The sequence below is a fragment of the Lissotriton vulgaris genome, chromosome 1_1 (genome assembly GCF_964263255.1).
Source record: "Lissotriton vulgaris chromosome 1_1, aLisVul1.2, whole genome shotgun sequence".
Classification (NCBI taxonomy): domain Eukaryota; kingdom Metazoa; phylum Chordata; class Amphibia; order Caudata; family Salamandridae; genus Lissotriton; species Lissotriton vulgaris.
In genome coordinates this window covers 235,248,202-235,270,865 of record NC_141685.1, presented here as the reverse complement: position 1 = coordinate 235,270,865, position 22,664 = coordinate 235,248,202, and the positions used below count along the sequence as shown (strand labels likewise).

Below are 22,664 nucleotides of genomic sequence, written 5' to 3'. Positions count from 1 at the left end.
GTCCTCTGAAGGATGTATAAATCTGGCTTTCCTTGCAAAACAAGAGTAGAGGAATATCCAGGATTTGATTTTTTTCACAAAAAGGGATTGGTCTGCATACTGTCTTAAGGAGGGAGCCCGGCTAGCTCAGTCGGTAGAGCATGAGACTCTTAATCTCAGGGTCGTGGGTTTGAGCCCCACGTTGGGCGAAAACGAGTAATTTTTGCCTGAATATTGCATTGACTCTCATAATATGGAGATTAATCTTGCATTAGACCTGCAATAACTCCCAAAAATTGTCCAGGAATGGATTTCCTTCATAAAAAATGATTAGTCTGCATACCATCTTGAAGTGGGAGCCCGGCTAGCTCAGTCGGTAAAGCATGAGACTCTTAATCTCAGGGTCGTGGGTTTGAGCCCCACGTTGGGCGAAAATGAGTAATTTTTGCTGGACTCTCATAATCTGGTGATTATTCTTGCATTAGACATGCAATAACTATCAAAAATGGTATCTCCCTTGGTTTCTCATTGGTGGGAAATTTAACTTCAAGATTAGGTAGGGTATGAGTCCAGATGAACACACCACAATATCACTCATATTCGAGTAGTAAACAGGCCAACCTGAACTGTAAAACATCCCATAAGTGGAGGTAAGGCATAAGTTAGGAGTGAACTGAACACTGTTATGGGCAATTGGACTTCAAATAAAGTGTGGAAGGCAGTGAGGTTACTTTTTTCATGTTATGCAGATTAAACACACAGGGGAATTAGCTCAAATGGTAGAGCGCTCGCTTAGCATGCGAGAGGTAGCGGGATCGATGCCCGCATTCTCCATTATAAAATTTGCATACATTTTATTTTTAACTTGTCATTGCCAAGGTCATTGCAGAGTAAGAACAGAAAAATCACAGATTGCTTTCAAATATGGTCTCATTATAACAACTAAAGTGGTTTAATCAAAAGGGTTCAGGTATTCTTTAGCATGTGAGAGGAATTTGAATTCTTATGCAATCTCAAAATGAAGTTCTCACAACTTCCGTTTTCATTTTCTCTTATTTTTTTTGACACTCTGTCCTCTGAAGGATGTATAAATCTGGCTTTTCTTGCAAAACAAGAGTAGAGGAATATCCAGGATTTGATTTTTTTCACAAAAAGGGATTGGTCTGCATAATGTCTTAAGGAGGGAGCCCGGCTCGCTCAGTCGGTAGAGCATGAGACTCTTAATCTCAGGGTCGTGGGTTAGAGCCCCATGTTGGGCGAAAACGAGTAATTTTTTCCTGAATATTGCATTGACTCTCATAATATGGAGATTAATCTTGCATTAGACCTGCAATAACTCCCAAAAATTGTCCAGAATGGATTTCCGTCATAAAAAATGATTAGTCTGCATACCATCTTGAAGTGGGAGCCCGGCTAGCTCAGTCGGTAGAGCATGAGACTCTTAATCTCAGGGTCGTGGGTTTGAGCCCCACGTTGGGCGAAAATGAGTAATTTTTGCTGGACTCTCATAATCTGGTGATTATTCTTGCATTAGACATGCAATAACTATCAAAAATGGTATCTCCCTTGGTTTCTCATTGGTGGGAAATTTAACTTCAAGATTAGGTAGGGTATGAGTCTAGATGAACACACCACAATATCACTCATATTCGAGTAGTAAACAGGCCAACCTGAACTGTAAAACATCCCATAAGTGGAGGTAAGGCATAAGTTAGGAGTGAACTGAACACTGTTATGGGCAATTGGACTGCAAATAAAGTGTGGAAGGCAGTGAGGTTACTTTTTTCATGTTATGCAGATTAAACACTCAGGGGAATTAGCTCAAATGGTAGAGCGCTCGCTTAGCATGCGAGAGGTAGCGGGGTTGATGCCCGCATTCTCCATTATAAAATTTGCATACATTTTATTTTTAACTTGTCATTGCCCATGGTCATTGCAGAGTAAGAACAGAAAAATCACAGATGGCTTTCAAATATGGTCTCATTATAACAACTAAAGTGGTTTAATCAAAAGGGTTCAGGTATTCTTTAGCATGTGAGAGGAATTTGAATTCTTATGCAATCTCAAAATGAAGTTCTCACAACTTCCGTTTTCATTTTCTCTTATTTTTTTTTGACACTCTGTCCTCTGAAGGATGTATAAATCAGGCTTTCCTTGCAAAACAAGAGTAGAGGAATATCCAGGATTTGATTTTCTTCACAAAAAGGGATTGGTCTGCATACTGTCTTAAGGAGGGAGCCCGGCTATCTCAGTCGGTAGAGCATGAGACTCTTAATCTCAGGGTCATGGGTTCGAGCCCCACTTTGGGCGAAAACGAGTAATTTTTGCCTGAATATTGCATTGACTCTCATAATATGGAGATTAATCTTGCATTAGACCTGCAATAACTCCCAAAAATTGTCCAGGAATGGATTTCCTTCATAAAAAATGATTAGTCTGCATACCATCTTGAAGTGGGAGCCCGGCTAGCTCAGTCGGTAGAGCATGAGACTCTTAATCTCAGGGTCGTGGGTTTGAGCCCCACGTTGGGCGAAAATGAGTAATTTTTGCTGGACTCTCATAATCTGGTGATTATTCTTGCATTAGACATGCAATAACTATCAAAAATGGTATCTCCCTTGGTTTCTCATTGGTGGGAAATTTAACTTCAAGATTAGGTAGGGTATGAGTCTAGATGAACACACCACAATATCACTCATATTCGAGTAGTAAACAGGCCAACCTGAACTGTAAAACATCCCATAAGTGGAGGTAAGGCATAAGTTAGGAGTGAACTGAACACTGTTTTGGGCAATTGGACTGCAAATAAAGTGTGGAAGGCAGTGAGGTTACTTTTTTCATGTTATGCAGATTAAACACACAGGGGAATTAGCTCAAATGGTAGAGTGCTCGCTTAGCATGCGAGAGGTAGCGGGATCGATGCCCGCATTCTCCATTATAAAATTTGCATACATTTTATTTTTAACTTGTCATTGCCCATGGTCATTGCAGAGTAAGAACAGAAAAATCACAGATGGCTTTCAAATATGGTCTCAATATAACAACTAAAGTGGTTTAATCAAAAGGGTTCAGGTATTCTTTAGCATGTGAGAGGAATTTGAATTCTTCTGCAATCTCAAAATGAAGTTCTCACAACTTCCATTTTCATTTTCTCTTATTTTTCTTGACACTCTGTCCTCTGAAGGATGTATAAATCTGGCTTTCCTTGCAAAACAAGAGTAGAGGAATATCCAGGATTTGATTTTTTTCACAAAAAGGGATTGGTCTGCATACTGTCTTAAGGAGGGAGCCCGGCTAGCTCAGTCGGTAGAGCATGAGACTCTTAATCTCAGGGTCGTGAGTACGAGCCCCACGTTGGGCGAAAAAGAATAATTTTTGCCTGAATATTGCATTGACTCTCATAATATGGAGATTAATCTTGCATTAGACCTGCAATAACTCCCAAAAATTGTCCAGGAATGGATTTCCTTCATAAAAAAGGATTAGTCTGCATCCCATCTTGCAGTGGGAGCCCGGCTAGCTCAGTCGGTAGAGCATGAGACTCTTAATCTCAGGGTCGTGGGTTTGAGCCCCACGTTGGGTGAAAATGAGTAATTTTTGCTGGACTCTCATAATCTGGTGATTATTCTTGCATTAGACTTGCAATAACTATCAAAAATGGTATCTCCCTTGGTTTCTCATTGGTGGGAAATTTAACTTCAAGATTAGGTAGGGTATGAGTCTAGATGAACACACCACAATATCACTCATATTCGAGTAGTAAACAGGCCAACCTGAACTGTAAAACATCCCATAAGTGGAGGTAAGGCATAAGTTAGGAGTGAACTGAACACTGTTATGGGCAATTGGACTGCAAATAAAGTGTGGAAGGCAGTGAGGTTACTTTTTTCATGTTAGGCAGATTAAACACACAGGGGAATTAGCTCAAATGGTAGAGCGCTCGCTTAGCATGCGAGAGGTAGCGGGATCGATGCCCGCATTCTCCATTATAAAATTTGCATACATTTTATTTTTAACTTGTCATTGCCCATGGTCATTGCAGAGTAAGAACAGAAAAATCACAGATGGCTTTCAAATATGGTCTCATTATAACAACTAAAGTGGTTTAATCAAAAGGGTTCAGGTATTCTTTAGCATGTGAGAGGAATTTGAATTCTTATGCAATCTCAAAATGAAGTTCTCACAACTTCCATTTTCATTTTCTCTTATTTTTTTTGACACTCTGTCCTCTGAAGGATGTATAAATCTGGCTTTCCTTGCAAAACAAGAGTAGAGGAATATCCAGGATTTGATTTTTTTCACAAAAAGGGATTGGTCTGCATACTGTCTTAAGGAGGGAGCCCGGCTAGCTCAGTCGGTAGAGCATGAGACTCTTAATCTCAGGGTTGTGGGTTAGAGCCCCATGTTGGGCGAAAACGAGTAATTTTTTCCTGAATATTGCATTGACTCTCATAATATGGAGATTAATCTTGCATTAGACCCGCAATAACTCCCAAAAACTTGTCCAGGAATGGATTTCCGTCATAAAAAATGATTAGTCTGCATACCATCTTGAAGTGGGAGCCCGGCTAGCTCAGTCGGTAGAGCATGAGACTCTTAATCTCAGGGTCGTGGGTTCGAGCCCCACGTTGGGCGAAAATGAGTAATTTTTGCTGGACTCTCATAATCTGGTGATTATTCTTGCATTAGACATGCAATAACTATCAAAAATGGTATCTCCCTTGGTTTCTCATTGGTGGGAAATTTAACTTCAAGATTAGGTAGGGTATGAGTCTAGATGAACACACCACAATATCACTCATATTCGAGTAGTAAACAGGCCAACCTGAACTGTAAAACATCCCATAAGTGGAGGTAAGGCATAAGTTAGGAGTGAACTGAACACTGTTTTGGGCAATTGGACTGCAAATAAAGTGTGGAAGGCAGTGAGGTTACTTTTTTCATGTTATGCAGATTAAACACACAGGGGAATTAGCTCAAATGGTAGAGTGCTCGCTTAGCATGCGAGAGGTAGCGGGATCGATGCCCGCATTCTCCATTATAAAATTTGCATACATTTTATTTTTAACTTGTCATTGCCCATGGTCATTGCAGAGTAAGAACAGAAAAATCACAGATCGCTTTCAAATATGGTCTCAATATAACAACTAAAGTGGTTTAATCAAAAGGGTTCAGGTATTCTTTAGCATGTGAGAGGAATTTGAATTCTTATGCAATCTCAAAATGAAGTTCTCACAACTTCCATTTTCATTTTCTCTTATTTCTTTTGACACTCTGTCCTCTGAAGGATGTATAAATCTGGCTTTCCTTGCAAAACAAGAGTAGAGGAATATCCAGGATTTGATTTTTTTCACAAAAAGGGATTGGTCTGCATACTGTCTTAAGGAGGGAGCCCGGCTAGCTCAGTCGGTAGAGCATGAGACTCTTAATCTCAGGGTCGTGGGTTCGAGCCCCACGTTGGGCGAAAACGAGTAATTTTTGCCTGAATATTGCATTGACTCTCATAATATGGAGATTAATCTTGCATTAGACCTGCAATAACTCCCAAAAATTGTCCAGGAATGGATTTCCTTCATAAAAAATGATTAGTCTGCATACCATCTTGAAGTGGGAGCCTGGCTAGCTCAGTCGGTAAAGCATGAGACTCTTAATCTCAGGGTCGTGGGTTCGAGCCCCACGTTGGGCGAAAATGAGTAATTTTTGCTGGACTCTCATAATCTGGTGATTATTCTTGCATTAGACATGCAATAACTATCAAAAATGGTATCTCCCTTGGTTTCTCATTGGTGGGAAATTTTACTTCAAGATTAGGTAGAGTATGAGTCTAGATGAACACACCACAATATCACTCATAATCGAGTAGTAAACAGGCCAACCTGAACTGTAAAACATCCCATAAGTGGAGGTAAGGCATAAGTTAGGAGTGAACTGAACACTGTTATGGGCAATTGGACTTCAAATAAAGTGTGGAAGGCAGTGAGGTTACTTTTTTCATGTTAGGCAGATTACACACACAGGGGAATTAGCTCAAATGGTAGAGCGCTCGCTTAGCATGCGAGAGATAGCGGGATCGATGCCCGCATTCTCCATTATAAAATTTGCATACATTTTATTTTTAACTTGTCATTGCCCATGGTCATTGCAGAGTAAGAACAGAAAAATCACAGATGGCTTTCAAATATGGTCTCATTATAACAACTAAAGTGGTTTAATCAAAAGGGTTCAGGTATTCTTTAGCATGTGAGAGGAATTTGAATTCTTATGCAATCTCAAAATGAAGTTCTCACAACTTCCATTTTCATTTTCTCTTATTTTTTTTGACACTCTGTCCTCTGAAGGATGTATAAATCTGGCTTTCCTTTCAAAACAAGAGTAGAGGAATATCCAGGATTTGATTTTTTTCACAAAAAGGGATTGGTCTGCATACTGTCTTATGGAGGGAGCCCGGCTAGCTCAGTCGGTAGAGCATGAGACTCTTAATCTCAGGGTTGTGGGTTCGAGCTCCACGTTGGGCGAAAACGAGTAATTTTTGCCTGAATATTGCATTGACTCTCATCATATGGAGATTATTCTTGCATTAGACCTGCAATAACTCCCAAAAATTGTCCAGGAATGGATTTCCTTCATAAAAAATGATTAGTCTGCATACCATCTTGAAGTGGGAGCCCGGCTAGCTCAGTCGGTAGAGCATGAGACTCTTAATCTCAGGGTCGTGGGTTTGAGCCCCACGTTGGGCGAAAATGAGTAATTTTTGTTGGACTCTCATAATCTGGTGATTATTCTTGCATTAGACATGCAATAACTATCAAAAATGGTATCTCCCTTGGTTTCTCATTGGTGGGAAATTTAACTTCAAGATTAGGTAGGGTATGAGTCCAGATGAACACACCACAATATCACTCATATTCGAGTAGTAAACAGGCCAACCTGAACTGTAAAACATCCCATAAGTGGAGGTAAGGCATAAGTTAGGAGTGAACTGAACACTGTTATGGGCAATTGGACTTCAAATAAAGTGTGGAAGGCAGTTAGGTTACTTTTTTCATGTTATGCAGATTAAACACACAGGGGAATTAGCTCAAATGGTAGAGCGCTCGCTTAGCATGCGAGAGGTAGCGGGATCGATGCCCGCATTCTCCATTATAAAATTTGCATACATTTTATTTTTAACTTGTCATTGCCCATGGTCATTGCAGAGTAAGAACAGAAAAATCACAGATGGCTTTCAAATATGGTCTCAATATAACAACTAAAGTGGTTTAATCAAAAGGGTTCAGGTATTCTTTAGCATGTGAGAGGAATTTGAATTCTTCTGCAATCTCAAAATGAAGTTCTCACAACTTCCATTTTCATTTTCTCTTATTTTTCTTGACACTCTGTCCTCTGAAGGATGTATAAATCTGGCTTTCCTTGCAAAACAAGAGTAGAGGAATATCCAGGATTTGATTTTTTTCACAAAAAGGGATTGGTCTGCATACTGTCTTAAGGAGGGAGCCCGGCTAGCTCAGTCGGTAGAGCATGAGACTCTTAATCTCAGGGTCGTGAGTACGAGCCCCACGTTGGGCGAAAACGAGTAATTTTTGCCTGAATATTGCATTGACTCTCATAATATGGAGATTAATCTTGCATTAGACCTGCAATAACTCCCAAAAATTGTCCAGGAATGGATTTCCTTCATAAAAAAGGATTAGTCTGCATCCCATCTTGCAGTGGGAGCCCGGCTAGCTCAGTCGGTAGAGCATGAGACTCTTAATCTCAGGGTCGTGGGTTTGAGCCCCACGTTGGGTGAAAATGAGTAATTTTTGCTGGACTCTCATAATCTGGTGATTATTCTTGCATTAGACTTGCAATAACTATCAAAAATGGTATCTCCCTTGGTTTCTCATTGGTGGGAAATTTAACTTCAAGATTAGGTAGGGTATGAGTCTAGATGAACACACCACAATATCACTCATATTCGAGTAGTAAACAGGCCAACCTGAACTGTAAAACATCCCATAAGTGGAGGTAAGGCATAAGTTAGGAGTGAACTGAACACTGTTATGGGCAATTGGACTGCAAATAAAGTGTGGAAGGCAGTGAGGTTACTTTTTTCATGTTAGGCAGATTAAACACACAGGGGAATTAGCTCAAATGGTAGAGCGCTCGCTTAGCATGCGAGAGGTAGCGGGATCGATGCCCGCATTCTCCATTATAAAATTTGCATACATTTTATTTTTAACTTGTCATTGCCCATGGTCATTGCAGAGTAAGAACAGAAAAATCACAGATGGCTTTCAAATATGGTCTCATTATAACAACTAAAGTGGTTTAATCAAAAGGGTTCAGGTATTCTTTAGCATGTGAGAGGAATTTGAATTCTTATGCAATCTCAAAATGAAGTTCTCACAACTTCCATTTTCATTTTCTCTTATTTTTTTTGACACTCTGTCCTCTGAAGGATGTATAAATCTGGCTTTCCTTGCAAAACAAGAGTAGAGGAATATCCAGGATTTGATTTTTTTCACAAAAAGGGATTGGTCTGCATACTGTCTTAAGAAGGGAGCCCGGCTAGCTCAGTCGGTAGAGCATGAGACTCTTAATCTCAGGGTTGTGGGTTCGAGCTCCACATTGGGCGAAAACGAGTAATTTTTGCCTGAATATTGCATTGACTCTCATAATATGGAGATTATTCTTGCATTAGACCTGCAATAACTCCCAAAAATTGTCCAGGAATGGATTTCCTTCATAAAAAATGATTAGTCTGCATACCATCTTGAAGTGGGAGCCCGGCTAGCTCAGTCGGTAGAGCATGAGACTCTTAATCTCAGGGTCGTGGGTTTGAGCCCCACGTTGGGCGAAAATGAGTAATTTTTGCTGGACTCTCATAATCTGGTGATTATTCTTGCATTAGACATGCAATAACTATCAAAAATGGTATCTCCCTTGGTTTCTCATTGGTGGGAAATTTAACTTCAAGATTAGGTAGGGTATGAGTCCAGATGAACACACCACAATATCACTCATATTCGAGTAGTAAACAGGCCAACCTGAACTGTAAAACATCCCATAAGTGGAGGTAAGGCATAAGTTAGGAGTGAACTGAACACTGTTATGGGCAATTGGACTTCAAATAAAGTGTGGAAGGCAGTGAGGTTACTTTTTTCATGTTATGCAGATTAAACACACAGGGGAATTAGCTCAAATGGTAGAGTGCTCGCTTAGCATGCGAGAGGTAGCGGGATCGATGCCCGCATTCTCCATTATAAAATTTGCATACATTTTATTTTTAACTTGTCATTGCCAAGGTCATTGCAGGGTAAGAACAGAAAAATCACAGATTGCTTTCAAATATGGTCTCATTATAACAACTAAAGTGGTTTAATCAAAAGGGTTCAGGTATTCTTTAGCATGTGAGAGGAATTTGAATTCTTATGCAATCTCAAAATGAAGTTCTCACAACTTCCGTTTTCATTTTCTCTTATTTTTTTTGACACTCTGTCCTCTGAAGGATGTATAAATCTGGCTTTTCTTGCAAAACAAGAGTAGAGGAATATCCAGGATTTGATTTTTTTCACAAAAAGGGATTGGTCTGCATACTGTCTTAAGGAGGGAGCCCGGCTCGCTCAGTCGGTAGAGCATGAGACTCTTAATCTCAGGGTCGTGGGTTAGAGCCCCATGTTGGGCGAAAACAAGTAATTTTTTCCTGAATATTGCATTGACTCTCATAATATGGAGATTAATCTTGCATTAGACCCGCAATAACTCCCAAAAACTTGTCCAGGAATGGATTTCCGTCATAAAAAATGATTAGTCTGCATACCATCTTGAAGTGGGAGCCCGGCTAGCTCAGTCGGTAGAGCATGAGACTCTTAATCTCAGGGTCGTGGGTTCGAGCCCCACGTTGGGCGAAAATGAGTAATTTTTGCTGGACTCTCATAATCTGGTGATTATTCTTGCATTAGACATGCAATAACTATCAAAAATGGTATCTCCCTTGGTTTCTCATTGGTGGGAAATTTAACTTCAAGATTAGGTAGGGTATGAGTCTAGATGAACACACCACAATATCACTCATATTCGAGTAGTAAACAGGCCAACCTGAACTGTAAAACATCCCATAAGTGGAGGTAAGGCATAAGTTAGGAGTGAACTGAACACTGTTTTGGGCAATTGGACTGCAAATAAAGTGTGGAAGGCAGTGAGGTTACTTTTTTCATGTTATGCAGATTAAACACACAGGGGAATTAGCTCAAATGGTAGAGTGCTCGCTTAGCATGCGAGAGGTAGCGGGATCGATGCCCGCATTCTCCATTATAAAATTTGCATACATTTTATTTTTAACTTGTCATTGCCCATGGTCATTGCAGAGTAAGAACAGAAAAATCACAGATGGCTTTCAAATATGGTCTCAATATAACAACTAAAGTGGTTTAATCAAAAGGGTTCAGGTATTCTTTAGCATGTGAGAGGAATTTGAATTCTTATGCAATCTCAAAATGAAGTTCTCACAACTTCCATTTTCATTTTCTCTTATTTCTTTTGACACTCTGTCCTCTGAAGGATGTATAAATCTGGCTTTCCTTGCAAAACAAGAGTAGAGGAATATCCAGGATTTGATTTTTTTCACAAAAAGGGATTGGTCTGCATACTGTCTTAAGGAGGGAGCCCGGCTAGCTCAGTCGGTAGAGCATGAGACTCTTAATCTCAGGGTCGTGGGTTCGAGCCCCACGTTGGGCGAAAACGAGTAATTTTTGCCTGAATATTGCATTGACTCTCATAATATGGAGATTAATCTTGCATTAGACCTGCAATAACTCCCAAAAATTGTCCAGGAATGGATTTCCTTCATAAAAAATGATTAGTCTGCATACCATCTTGAAGTGGGAGCCCGGCTAGCTCAGTCGGTAAAGCATGAGACTCTTAATCTCAGGGTCGTGGGTTCGAGCCCCACGTTGGGCGAAAATGAGTAATTTTTGCTGGACTCTCATAATCTGGTGATTATTCTTGCATTAGACATGCAATAACTATCAAAAATGGTATCTCCCTTGGTTTCTCATTGGTGGGAAATTTTACTTCAAGATTAGGTAGAGTATGAGTCTAGATGAACACACCACAATATCACTCATAATCGAGTAGTAAACAGGCCAACCTGAACTGTAAAACATCCCATAAGTGGAGGTAAGGCATAAGTTAGGAGTGAACTGAACACTGTTATGGGCAATTGGACTTCAAATAAAGTGTGGAAGGCAGTGAGGTTACTTTTTTCATGTTAGGCAGATTAAACACACAGGGGAATTAGCTCAAATGGTAGAGCGCTCGCTTAGCATGCGAGAGGTAGCGGGATCGATGCCCGCATTCTCCATTATAAAATTTGCATACATTTTATTTTTAACTTGTCATTGCCCATGGTCATTGCAGAGTAAGAACAGAAAAATCACAGATGGCTTTCAAATATGGTCTCATTATAACAACTAAAGTGGTTTAATCAAAAGGGTTCAGGTATTCTTTAGCATGTGAGAGGAATTTGAATTCTTATGCAATCTCAAAATGAAGTTCTCACAACTTCCATTTTCATTTTCTCTTATTTTTTTTGACACTCTGTCCTCTGAAGGATGTATAAATCTGGCTTTCCTTTCAAAACAAGAGTAGAGGAATATCCAGGATTTGATTTTTTTCACAAAAAGGGATTGGTCTGCATACTGTCTTAAGGAGGGAGCCCGGCTAGCTCAGTCGGTAGAGCATGAGACTCTTAATCTCAGGGTTGTGGGTTCGAGCTCCACGTTGGGCGAAAACGAGTAATTTTTGCCTGAATATTGCATTGACTCTCATGATATGGAGATTATTCTTGCATTAGACCTGCAATAACTCCCAAAAATTGTCCAGGAATGGATTTCCTTCATAAAAAATGATTAGTCTGCATACCATCTTGAAGTGGGAGCCCGGCTAGCTCAGTCGGTAGAGCATGAGACTCTTAATCTCAGGGTCGTGGGTTTGAGCCCCACGTTGGGCGAAAATGAGTAATTTTTGCTGGACTCTCATAATCTGGTGATTATTCTTGCATTAGACATGCAATAACTATCAAAAATGGTATCTCCCTTGGTTTCTCATTGGTAGGAAATTTAACTTCAAGATTAGGTAGGGTATGAGTCCAGATGAACACACCACAATATCACTCATATTCGAGTAGTAAACAGGCCAACCTGAACTGTAAAACATCCCATAAGTGGAGGTAAGGCATAAGTTAGGAGTGAACTGAACACTGTTATGGGCAATTGGACTTCAAATAAAGTGTGGAAGGCAGTGAGGTTACTTTTTTCATGTTATGCAGATTAAACACACAGGGGAATTAGCTCAAATGGTAGAGCGCTCGCTTAGCATGCGAGAGGTAGCGGGATCGATGCCCGCATTCTCCATTATAAAATTTGCATACATTTTATTTTTAACTTGTCATTGCCAAGGTCATTGCAGAGTAAGAACAGAAAAATCACAGATTGCTTTCAAATATGGTCTCATTATAACAACTAAAGTGGTTTAATCAAAAGGGTTCAGGTATTCTTTAGCATGTGAGAGGAATTTGAATTCTTATGCAATCTCAAAATGAAGTTCTCACAACTTCCGTTTTCATTTTCTCTTATTTTTTTTGACACTCTGTCCTCTGAAGGATGTATAAATCTGGCTTTTCTTGCAAAACAAGAGTAGAGGAATATCCAGGATTTGATTTTTTTCACAAAAAGGGATTGGTCTGCATACTGTCTTAAGGAGGGAGCCCGGCTCGCTCAGTCGGTAGAGCATGAGACTCTTAATCTCAGGGTCGTGGGTTAGAGCCCCATGTTGGGCGAAAACGAGTAATTTTTTCCTGAATATTGCATTGACTCTCATAATATGGAGATTAATCTTGCATTAGACCTGCAATAACTCCCAAAAATTGTCCAGGAATGGATTTCCGTCATAAAAAATGATTAGTCTGCATACCATCTTGAAGTGGGAGCCCGGCTAGCTCAGTCGGTAGAGCATGAGACTCTTAATCTCAGGGTCGTGGGTTTGAGCCCCACGTTGGGCGAAAATGAGTAACTTTTGCTGGACTCTCATAATCTGGTGATTATTCTTGCATTAGACATGCAATAACTATCAAAAATGGTATCTCCCTTGGTTTCTCATTGGTGGGAAATTTAACTTCAAGATTAGGTAGGGTATGAGTCTAGATGAACACACCACAATATCACTCATATTCGAGTAGTAAACAGGCCAACCTGAACTGTAAAACATCCCATAAGTGGAGGTAAGGCATAAGTTAGGAGTGAACTGAACACTGTTATGGGCAATTGGACTGCAAATAAAGTGTGGAAGGCAGTGAGGTTACTTTTTTCATGTTATGCAGATTAAACACTCAGGGGAATTAGCTCAAATGGTAGAGCGCTCGCTTAGCATGCGAGAGGTAGCGGGGTTGATGCCCGCATTCTCCATTATAAAATTTGCATACATTTTATTTTTAACTTGTCATTGCCCATGGTCATTGCAGAGTAAGAACAGAAAAATCACAGATGGCTTTCAAATATGGTCTCATTATAACAACTAAAGTGGTTTAATCAAAAGGGTTCAGGTATTCTTTAGCATGTGAGAGGAATTTGAATTCTTATGCAATCTCAAAATGAAGTTCTCACAACTTCCGTTTTCATTTTCTCTTATTTTTTTTTGACACTCTGTCCTCTGAAGGATGTATAAATCAGGCTTTCCTTGCAAAACAAGAGTAGAGGAATATCCAGGATTTGATTTTCTTCACAAAAAGGGATTGGTCTGCATGCTGTCTTAAGGAGGGAGCCCGGCTAGCTCAGTCGGTAGAGCATGAGACTCTTAATCTCAGGGTCATGGGTTCGAGCCCCACGTTGGGCGAAAACGAGTAATTTTTGCCTGAATATTGCATTGACTCTCATAATATGGAGATTAATCTTGCATTAGACCTGCAATAACTCCCAAAAATTGTCCAGGAATGGATTTCCTTCATAAAAAATGATTAGTCTGCATACCATCTTGAAGTGGGAGCCCGGCTAGCTCAGTCGGTAGAGCATGAGACTCTTAATCTCAGGGTCGTGGGTTTGAGCCCCACGTTGGGCGAAAATGAGTAATTTTTGCTGGACTCTCATAATCTGGTGATTATTCTTGCATTAGACATGCAATAACTATCAAAAATGGTATCTCCCTTGGTTTCTCATTGGTGGGAAATTTAACTTCAAGATTAGGTAGGGTATGAGTCTAGATGAACACACCACAATATCACTCATATTCGAGTAGTAAACAGGCCAACCTGAACTGTAAAACATCCCATAAGTGGAGGTAAGGCATAAGTTAGGAGTGAACTGAACACTGTTTTGGGCAATTGGACTGCAAATAAAGTGTGGAAGGCAGTGAGGTTACTTTTTTCATGTTATGCAGATTAAACACACAGGGGAATTAGCTCAAATGGTAGAGTGCTCGCTTAGCATGCGAGAGGTAGCGGGATCGATGCCCGCATTCTCCATTATAAAATTTGCATACATTTTATTTTTAACTTGTCATTGCCCATGGTCATTGCAGAGTAAGAACAGAAAAATCACAGATGGCTTTCAAATATGGTCTCAATATAACAACTAAAGTGGTTTAATCAAAAGGGTTCAGGTATTCTTTAGCATGTGAGAGGAATTTGAATTCTTCTGCAATCTCAAAATGAAGTTCTCACAACTTCCATTTTCATTTTCTCTTATTTTTCTTGACACTCTGTCCTCTGAAGGATGTATAAATCTGGCTTTCCTTGCAAAACAAGAGTAGAGGAATATCCAGGATTTGATTTTTTTCACAAAAAGGGATTGGTCTGCATACTGTCTTAAGGAGGGAGCACGGCTAGCTCAGTCGGTAGAGCATGAGACTCTTAATCTCAGGGTCGTGAGTTCGAGCCCCACGTTGGGCGAAAACGAGTAATTTTTGCCTGAATATTGCATTGACTCTCATAATATGGAGATTAATCTTGCATTAGACCTGCAATAACTCCCAAAAATTGTCCAGGAATGGATTTCCTTCATAAAAAAGGATTAGTCTGCATCCCATCTTGCAGTGGGAGCCCGGCTAGCTCAGTCGGTAGAGCATGAGACTCTTAATCTCAGGGTCGTGGGTTTGAGCCCCACGTTGGGTGAAAATGAGTAATTTTTGCTGGACTCTCATAATCTGGTGATTATTCTTGCATTAGACATGCAATAACTATCAAAAATGGTATCTCCCTTGGTTTCTCATTGGTGGGAAATTTAACTTCAAGATTAGGTAGGGTATGAGTCTAGATGAACACACCACAATATCACTCATATTCGAGTAGTAAACAGGCCAACCTGAACTGTAAAACATCCCATAAGTGGAGGTAAGGCATAAGTTAGGAGTGAACTGAACACTGTTATGGGCAATTGGACTGCAAATAAAGTGTGGAAGGCAGTGAGGTTACTTTTTTCATGTTAGGCAGATTAAACACACAGGGGAATTAGCTCAAATGGTAGAGCGCTCGCTTAGCATGCGAGAGGTAGCGGGATCGATGCCCGCATTCTCCATTATAAAATTTGCATACATTTTATTTTTAACTTGTCATTGCCCATGGTCATTGCAGAGTAAGAACAGAAAAATCACAGATGGCTTTCAAATATGGTCTCATTATAACAACTAAAGTGGTTTAATCAAAAGGGTTCAGGTATTCTTTAGCATGTGAGAGGAATTTGAATTCTTATGCAATCTCAAAATGAAGTTCTCACAACTTCCATTTTCATTTTCTCTTATTTTTTTTGACACTCTGTCCTCTGAAGGATGTATAAATCTGGCTTTCCTTGCAAAACAAGAGTAGAGGAATATCCAGGATTTGATTTTTTTCACAAAAAGGGATTGGTCTGCATACTGTCTTAAGGAGGGAGCCCGGCTAGCTCAGTCGGTAGAGCATGAGACTCTTAATCTCAGGGTTGTGGGTTCGAGCTCCACATTGGGCGAAAACGAGTAATTTTTGCCTGAATATTGCATTGACTCTCATAATATGGAGATTATTCTTGCATTAGACCTGCAATAACTCCCAAAAATTGTCCAGGAATGGATTTCCTTCATAAAAAATGATTAGTCTGCATACCATCTTGAAGTGGGAGCCCGGCTAGCTCAGTCGGTAGAGCATGAGACTCTTAATCTCAGGGTCGTGGGTTTGAGCCCCACGTTGGGCGAAAATGAGTAATTTTTGCTGGACTCTCATAATCTGGTGATTATTCTTGCATTAGACATGCAATAACTATCAAAAATGGTATCTCCCTTGGTTTCTCATTGGTGGGAAATTTAACTTCAAGATTAGGTAGGGTATGAGTCCAGATGAACACACCACAATATCACTCATATTCGAGTAGTAAACAGGCCAACCTGAACTGTAAAACATCCCATAAGTGGAGGTAAGGCATAAGTTAGGAGTGAACTGAACACTGTTATGGGCAATTGGACTTCAAATAAAGTGTGGAAGGCAGTGAGGTTACTTTTTTCATGTTATGCAGATTAAACACACAGGGGAATTAGCTCAAATGGTAGAGCGCTCGTTTAGCATGCGAGAGGTAGCGGGATCGATGCCCGCATTCTCCATTATAAAATTTGCATACATTTTATTTTTAACTTGTCATTGCCAAGGTCATTGCAGGGTAAGAACAGAAAAATCACAGATTGCTTTCAAATATGGTCTCATTATAACAACTAAAGTGGTTTAATCAAAAGGGTTCAGGTATTCTTTAGCATGTGAGAGGAATTTGAATTCTTATGCAATCTCAAAATGAAGTTCTCACAACTTCCGTTTTCATTTTCTCTTATTTTTTTTGACACTCTGTCCTCTGAAGGATGTATAAATCTGGCTTTTCTTGCAAAACAAGAGTAGAGGAATATCCAGGATTTGATTTTTTTCACAAAAAGGGATTGGTCTGCATACTGTCTTAAGGAGGGAGCCCGGCTCGCTCAGTCGGTAGAGCATGAGACTCTTAATCTCAGGGTCGTGGGTTAGAGCCCCATGTTGGGCGAAAACGAGTAATTTTTTCCTGAATATTGCATTGACTCTCATAATATGGAGATTAATCTTGCATTAGACCTGCAATAACTCCCAAAAACTTGTCCAGGAATGGATTTCCGTCATAAAAAATGATTAGTCTGCATACCATCTTGAAGTGGGAGCCCGGCTAGCTCAGTCGGTAGAGCATGAGACTCTTAATCTCAGGGTCGTGGGTTCGAGCCCCACGTTGGGCGAAAATGAGTAATTTTTGCTGGACTCTCATAATCTGGTGATTATTCTTGCATTAGACATGCAATAACTATCAAAAATGGTATCTCCCTTGGTTTCTCATTGGTGGGAAATTTAACTTCAAGATTAGGTAGGGTATGAGTCTAGATGAACACACCACAATATCACTCATATTCGAATAGTAGTAAACAGGCCAACCTGAACTGTAAAACATCCCATAAGTGGAGGTAAGGCATAAGTTAGGAGTGAACTGAACACTGTTATGGGCAATTGGACTGCAAATAAAGTGTGGAAGGCAGTGAGGTTACTTTTTTCATGTTATGCAGATTAAACACACAGGGGAATTAGCTCAAATGGTAGAGTGCTCGCTTAGCATGCGAGAGGTAGCGGGATCGATGCCCGCATTCTCCATTATAAAATTTGCATACATTTTATTTTTAACTTGTCATTCCCCATGGTCATTGCAGAGTAAGAACAGAAAAATCACAGATGGCTTTCAAATATGGTCTCAATATAACAACTAAAGTGGTTTAATCAAAAGGGTTCAGGTATTCTTTAGCATGTGAGAGGAATTTGAATTCTTCTGCAATCTCAAAATGAAGTTCTCACAACTTCCATTTTCATTTTCTCTTATTTTTTTTGACACTCTGTCCTCTGAAGGATATATAAATCTGGCTTTCCTTGCAAAACAAGAGTAGAGGAATATCCAGGATTTGATTTTTTTCACAAAAAGGGATTGGTCTGCATACTGTCTTAAGGAGGGAGCCCGGCTAGCTCAGTCGCTAGAGCATGAGACTCTTAATCTCAGGGTCGTGAGTTCGAGCCCCACGTTGGGCGAAAACGAGTAATTTTTGCCTGAATATTGCATTGACTCTCATAATATGGAGATTAATCTTGCATTAGACCTGCAATAACTCCCAAAAATTGTCCAGGAATGGATTTCCTTCATAAAAAATGATTAGTCTGCATACCATCTTGAAGTGGGAGCCCGGCTAGCTCAGTCGGTAGAGCATGAGACTCTTAATCTCAGGGTCGTGGGTTTGAGCCCCACGTTGGGAGAAAATGAGTAATTTTTGCTGGACTCTCATAATCTGGTGATTATTCTTGCATTAGACATGCAATAACTATCAAAAATGGTATCTCCCTTGGTTTCTCATTGGTGGGAAATTTAACTTCAAGATTAGGTAGGGTATGAGTCCAGATGAACACACCACAATATCACTCATATTCGAGTAGTAAACAGGCCAACCTGAACTGTAAAACATCCCATAAGTGGAGGTAAGGCATAAGTTAGGAGTGAACTGAACACTGTTATGGGCAATTGGACTTCAAATAAAGTGTGGAAGGCAGTGAGGTTACTTTTTTCATGTTATGCAGATTAAACACACAGGGGAATTAGCTCAAATGGTAGAGCGCTCGCTTAGCATGCGAGAGGTAGCGGGATCGATGCCCGCATTCTCCATTATAAAATTTGCATACATTTTATTTTTAACTTGTCATTGCCAAGGTCATTGCAGAGTAAGAACAGAAAAATCACAGATTGCTTTCAAATATGGTCTCATTATAACAACTAAAGTGGTTTAATCAAAAGGGTTCAGGTATTCTTTAGCATGTGAGAGGAATTTGATTTCTTATGCAATCTCAAAATGAAGTTCTCACAACTTCCGTTTTCATTTTCTCTTATTTTTTTTGACACTCTGTCCTCTGAAGGATGTATAAATCTGGCTTTTCTTGCAAAACAAGAGTAGAGGAATATCCAGGATTTGATTTTTTTCACAAAAAGGGATTGGTCTGCATACTGTCTTAAGGAGGGAGCCCGGCTCGCTCAGTCGGTAGAGCATGAGACTCTTAATCTCAGGGTCGTGGGTTAGAGCCCCATGTTGGGCGAAAACGAGTAATTTTTTCCTGAATATTGCATTGACTCTCATAATATGGAGATTAATCTTGCATTAGACCTGCAATAACTCCCAAAAATTGTCCAGGAATGGATTTCCGTCATAAAAAATGATTAGTCTGCATACCATCTTGAAGTGGGAGCCCGGCTAGCTCAGTCGGTAGAGCATGAGACTCTTAATCTCAGGGTCGTGGGTTCGAGCCCCACGTTGGGCGAAAATGAGTAATTTTTGCTGGACTCTCATAATCTGGTGATTATTCTTGCATTAGACATGCAATAACTATCAAAAATGGTATCTCCCTTGGTTTCTCATTGGTGGGAAATTTAACTTCAAGATTAGGTAGGGTATGAGTCTAGATGAACACACCACAATATCACTCATATTCGAGTAGTAAACAGGCCAACCTGAACTGTAAAACATCCCATAAGTGGAGGTAAGGCATAAGTTAGGAGTGAACTGAACACTGTTATGGGCAATTGGACTGCAAATAAAGTGTGGAAGGCAGTGAGGTTACTTTTTTCATGTTATGTAGTTTAAACACACAGGGGAATTAGCTCAAATGGTAGAGTGCTCGCTTAGCATGCGAGAGGTAGCGGGATCGATGCCCGCATTCTCCATTATAAAATTTGCATACATTTTATTTTTAACTTGTCATTGCCCATGGTCATTGCAGAGTAAGAACAGAAAAATCACAGATGGCTTTCAAATATGGTCTCAATATAACAACTAAAGTGGTTTAATCAAAAGGGTTCAGGTATTCTTTAGCATGTGAGAGGAATTTGAATTCTTCTGCAATCTCAAAATGAAGTTCTCACAACTTCCATTTTCATTTTCTCTTATTTTTTTGACACTCTGTCCTCTGAAGGATGTATAAATCTGGCTTTCCTTGCAAAACAAGAGTAGAGGAATATCCAGGATTTGATTTTTTTCACAAAAAGGGATTGGTCTGCATACTGTCTTAAGGAGGGAGCCCGGCTAGCTCAGTCGCTAGAGCATGAGACTCTTAATCTCAGGGTCGTGAGTTCGAGCCCCACGTTGGGCGAAAACGAGTAATTTTTGCCTGAATATTGCATTGACTCTCATAATATGGAGATTAATCTTGCATTAGACCTGCAATAACTCCCAAAAATTGTCCAGGAATGGATTTCCTTCATAAAAAATGATTAGTCTGCATACCATCTTGAAGTGGGAGCCCGGCTAGCTCAGTCGGTAGAGCATGAGACTCTTAATCTCAGGGTCGTGGGTTTGAGTCCCACGTTGGGCGAAAATGAGTAATTTTTGCTGGACTCTCATAATCTGGTGATTATTCTTGCATTAGACATGCAATAACTATCAAAAATGGTATCTCCCTTGGTTTCTCATTGGTGGGAAATTTAACTTCAAGATTAGGTAGGGTATGAGTCTAGATGAACACACCACAATATCACTCATAATCGAGTAGTAAACAGGCCAACCTGAACTGTAAAACATCCCATAAGTGGAGGTAAGGCATAAGTTAGGAGTGAACTGAACACTGTTATGGGCAATTGGACTTCAAATAAAGTGTGGAAGGCAGTGAGGTTACTTTTTTCATGTTATGCAGATTAAACACACAGGGGAATTAGCTCAAATGGTAGAGCGCTCGCTTAGCATGCGAGAGGTAGCGGGATCGATGCCCGCATTCTCCATTATAAAATTTGCATACATTTTATTTTTAACTTGTCATTGCCAAGGTCATTGCAGAGTAAGAACAGAAAAATCACAGATTGCTTTCAAATATGGTCTCATTATAACAACTAAAGTGGTTTAATCAAAAGGGTTCAGGTATTCTTTAGCATGTGAGAGGAATTTGAATTCTTATGCAATCTCAAAATGAAGTTCTCACAACTTCCGTTTTCATTTTCTCTTATTTTTTTTGACACTCTGTCCTCTGAAGGATGTATAAATCTGGCTTTTCTTGCAAAACAAGAGTAGAGGAATATCCAGGATTTGATTTTTTTCACAAAAAGGGATTGGTCTGCATACTGTCTTAAGGAGGGAGCCCGGCTCGCTCAGTCGGTAGAGCATGAGACTCTTAATCTCAGGGTCGTGGGTTAGAGCCCCATGTTGGGCGAAAACGAGTAATTTTTTCCTGAATATTGCATTGACTCTCATAATATGGAGATTAATCTTGCATTAGACCTGCAATAACTCCCAAAAATTGTCCAGGAATGGATTTCTGTCATAAAAAATGATTAGTCTGCATACCATCTTGAAGTGGGAGCCCGGCTAGCTCAGTCGGTAGAGCATGAGACTCTTAATCTCAGGGTCGTGGGTTCGAGCCCCACATTGGGCGAAAATGAGTAATTTTTGCTGGACTCTCATAATCTGGTGATTATTCTTGCATTAGACATGCAATAACTATCAAAAATGGTATCTCCCTTGGTTTCTCATTGGTGGGAAATTTAACTTCAAGATTAGGTAGGGTATGAGTCTAGATGAACACACCACAATATCACTCATATTCGAGTAGTAAACAGGCCAACCTGAACTGTAAAACATCCCATAAGTGGAGGTAAGGCATAAGTTAGGAGTGAACTGAACACTGTTATGGGCAATTGGACTGCAAATAAAGTGTGGAAGGCAGTGAGGTTACTTTTTTCATGTTATGTAGTTTAAACACACAGGGGAATTAGCTCAAATGGTAGAGTGCTCGCTTAGCATGCGAGCGGTAGCGGGGTCGATGCCCGCATTCTCCATTATAAAATTTGCATACATTTTATTTTTAACTTGTCATTGCCCATGGTCATTGCAGAGTAAGAACAGAAAAATCACAGATGGCTTTCAAATATGGTCTCAATATAACAACTAAAGTGGTTTAATCAAAAGGGTTCAGGTATTCTTTAGCATGTGAGAGGAATTTGAATTCTTCTGCAATCTCAAAATGAAGTTCTCACAACTTCCATTTTCATTTTCTCTTATTTTTTTGACACTCTGTCCTCTGAAGGATGTATAAATCTGGCTTTCCTTGCAAAACAAGAGTAGAGGAATATCCAGGATTTGATTTTTTTCACAAAAAGGGATTGGTCTGCATACTGTCTTAAGGAGGGAGCCCGGCTAGCTCAGTCGCTAGAGCATGAGACTCTTTATCTCAGGGTCGTGAGTTCGAGCCCCACGTTGGGCGAAAACGAGTAATTTTTGCCTGAATATTGCATTGACTCTCATAATATGGAGATTAATCTTGCATTAGACCTGCAATAACTCCCAAAAATTGTCCAGGAATGGATTTCCTTCATAAAAAATGATTAGTCTGCATACCATCTTGAAGTGGGAGCCCGGCTAGCTCAGTCGGTAGAGCATGAGACTCTTAATCTCAGGGTCGTGGGTTTGAGCCCCACGTTGGGCGAAAATGAGTAATTTTTGCTGGACTCTCATAATCTGGTGATTATTCTTGCATTAGACATGCAATAACTATCAAAAATGGTATCTCCCTTGGTTTCTCATTGGTGGGAAATTTAACTTCAAGATTAGGTAGGGTATGAGTCTAGATGAACACACCACAATATCACTCATAATCGAGTAGTAAACAG

The 22,664-nt window shown here is 40.0% G+C and overlaps 9 non-coding genes across 9 annotated transcripts; all 9 read left to right on the top strand.

Moving 5' to 3' along the window:
- Positions 1-740: 740 nt before the first annotated feature.
- On the top strand, positions 741-813 carry TRNAA-AGC (transfer RNA alanine (anticodon AGC)). Its single transcript has one exon. It is a non-coding gene; the product is annotated as a tRNA-Ala (tRNA).
- A 3,079-nt stretch (positions 814-3,892) lies between these two features.
- On the top strand, positions 3,893-3,965 carry TRNAA-AGC (transfer RNA alanine (anticodon AGC)). Its single transcript has one exon. It is a non-coding gene; the product is annotated as a tRNA-Ala (tRNA).
- Positions 3,966-7,046: 3,081 nt separating this feature from the next.
- TRNAA-AGC (transfer RNA alanine (anticodon AGC)) lies at positions 7,047-7,119 on the top strand. The gene has a single exon. It is a non-coding gene; the product is annotated as a tRNA-Ala (tRNA).
- Positions 7,120-8,097: 978 nt separating this feature from the next.
- Positions 8,098-8,170, top strand: TRNAA-AGC (transfer RNA alanine (anticodon AGC)). Its single transcript has one exon. It is a non-coding gene; the product is annotated as a tRNA-Ala (tRNA).
- Positions 8,171-11,250: 3,080 nt separating this feature from the next.
- TRNAA-AGC (transfer RNA alanine (anticodon AGC)) lies at positions 11,251-11,323 on the top strand. The gene has a single exon. It is a non-coding gene; the product is annotated as a tRNA-Ala (tRNA).
- Positions 11,324-12,301: 978 nt separating this feature from the next.
- Positions 12,302-12,374, top strand: TRNAA-AGC (transfer RNA alanine (anticodon AGC)). The gene has a single exon. It is a non-coding gene; the product is annotated as a tRNA-Ala (tRNA).
- A 3,080-nt stretch (positions 12,375-15,454) lies between these two features.
- On the top strand, positions 15,455-15,527 carry TRNAA-AGC (transfer RNA alanine (anticodon AGC)). Its single transcript has one exon. It is a non-coding gene; the product is annotated as a tRNA-Ala (tRNA).
- A 3,083-nt stretch (positions 15,528-18,610) lies between these two features.
- Positions 18,611-18,683, top strand: TRNAA-AGC (transfer RNA alanine (anticodon AGC)). The gene has a single exon. It is a non-coding gene; the product is annotated as a tRNA-Ala (tRNA).
- A 2,027-nt stretch (positions 18,684-20,710) lies between these two features.
- TRNAA-AGC (transfer RNA alanine (anticodon AGC)) lies at positions 20,711-20,783 on the top strand. Its single transcript has one exon. It is a non-coding gene; the product is annotated as a tRNA-Ala (tRNA).
- The last annotated feature ends 1,881 nt before the right edge of the window (positions 20,784-22,664 follow it).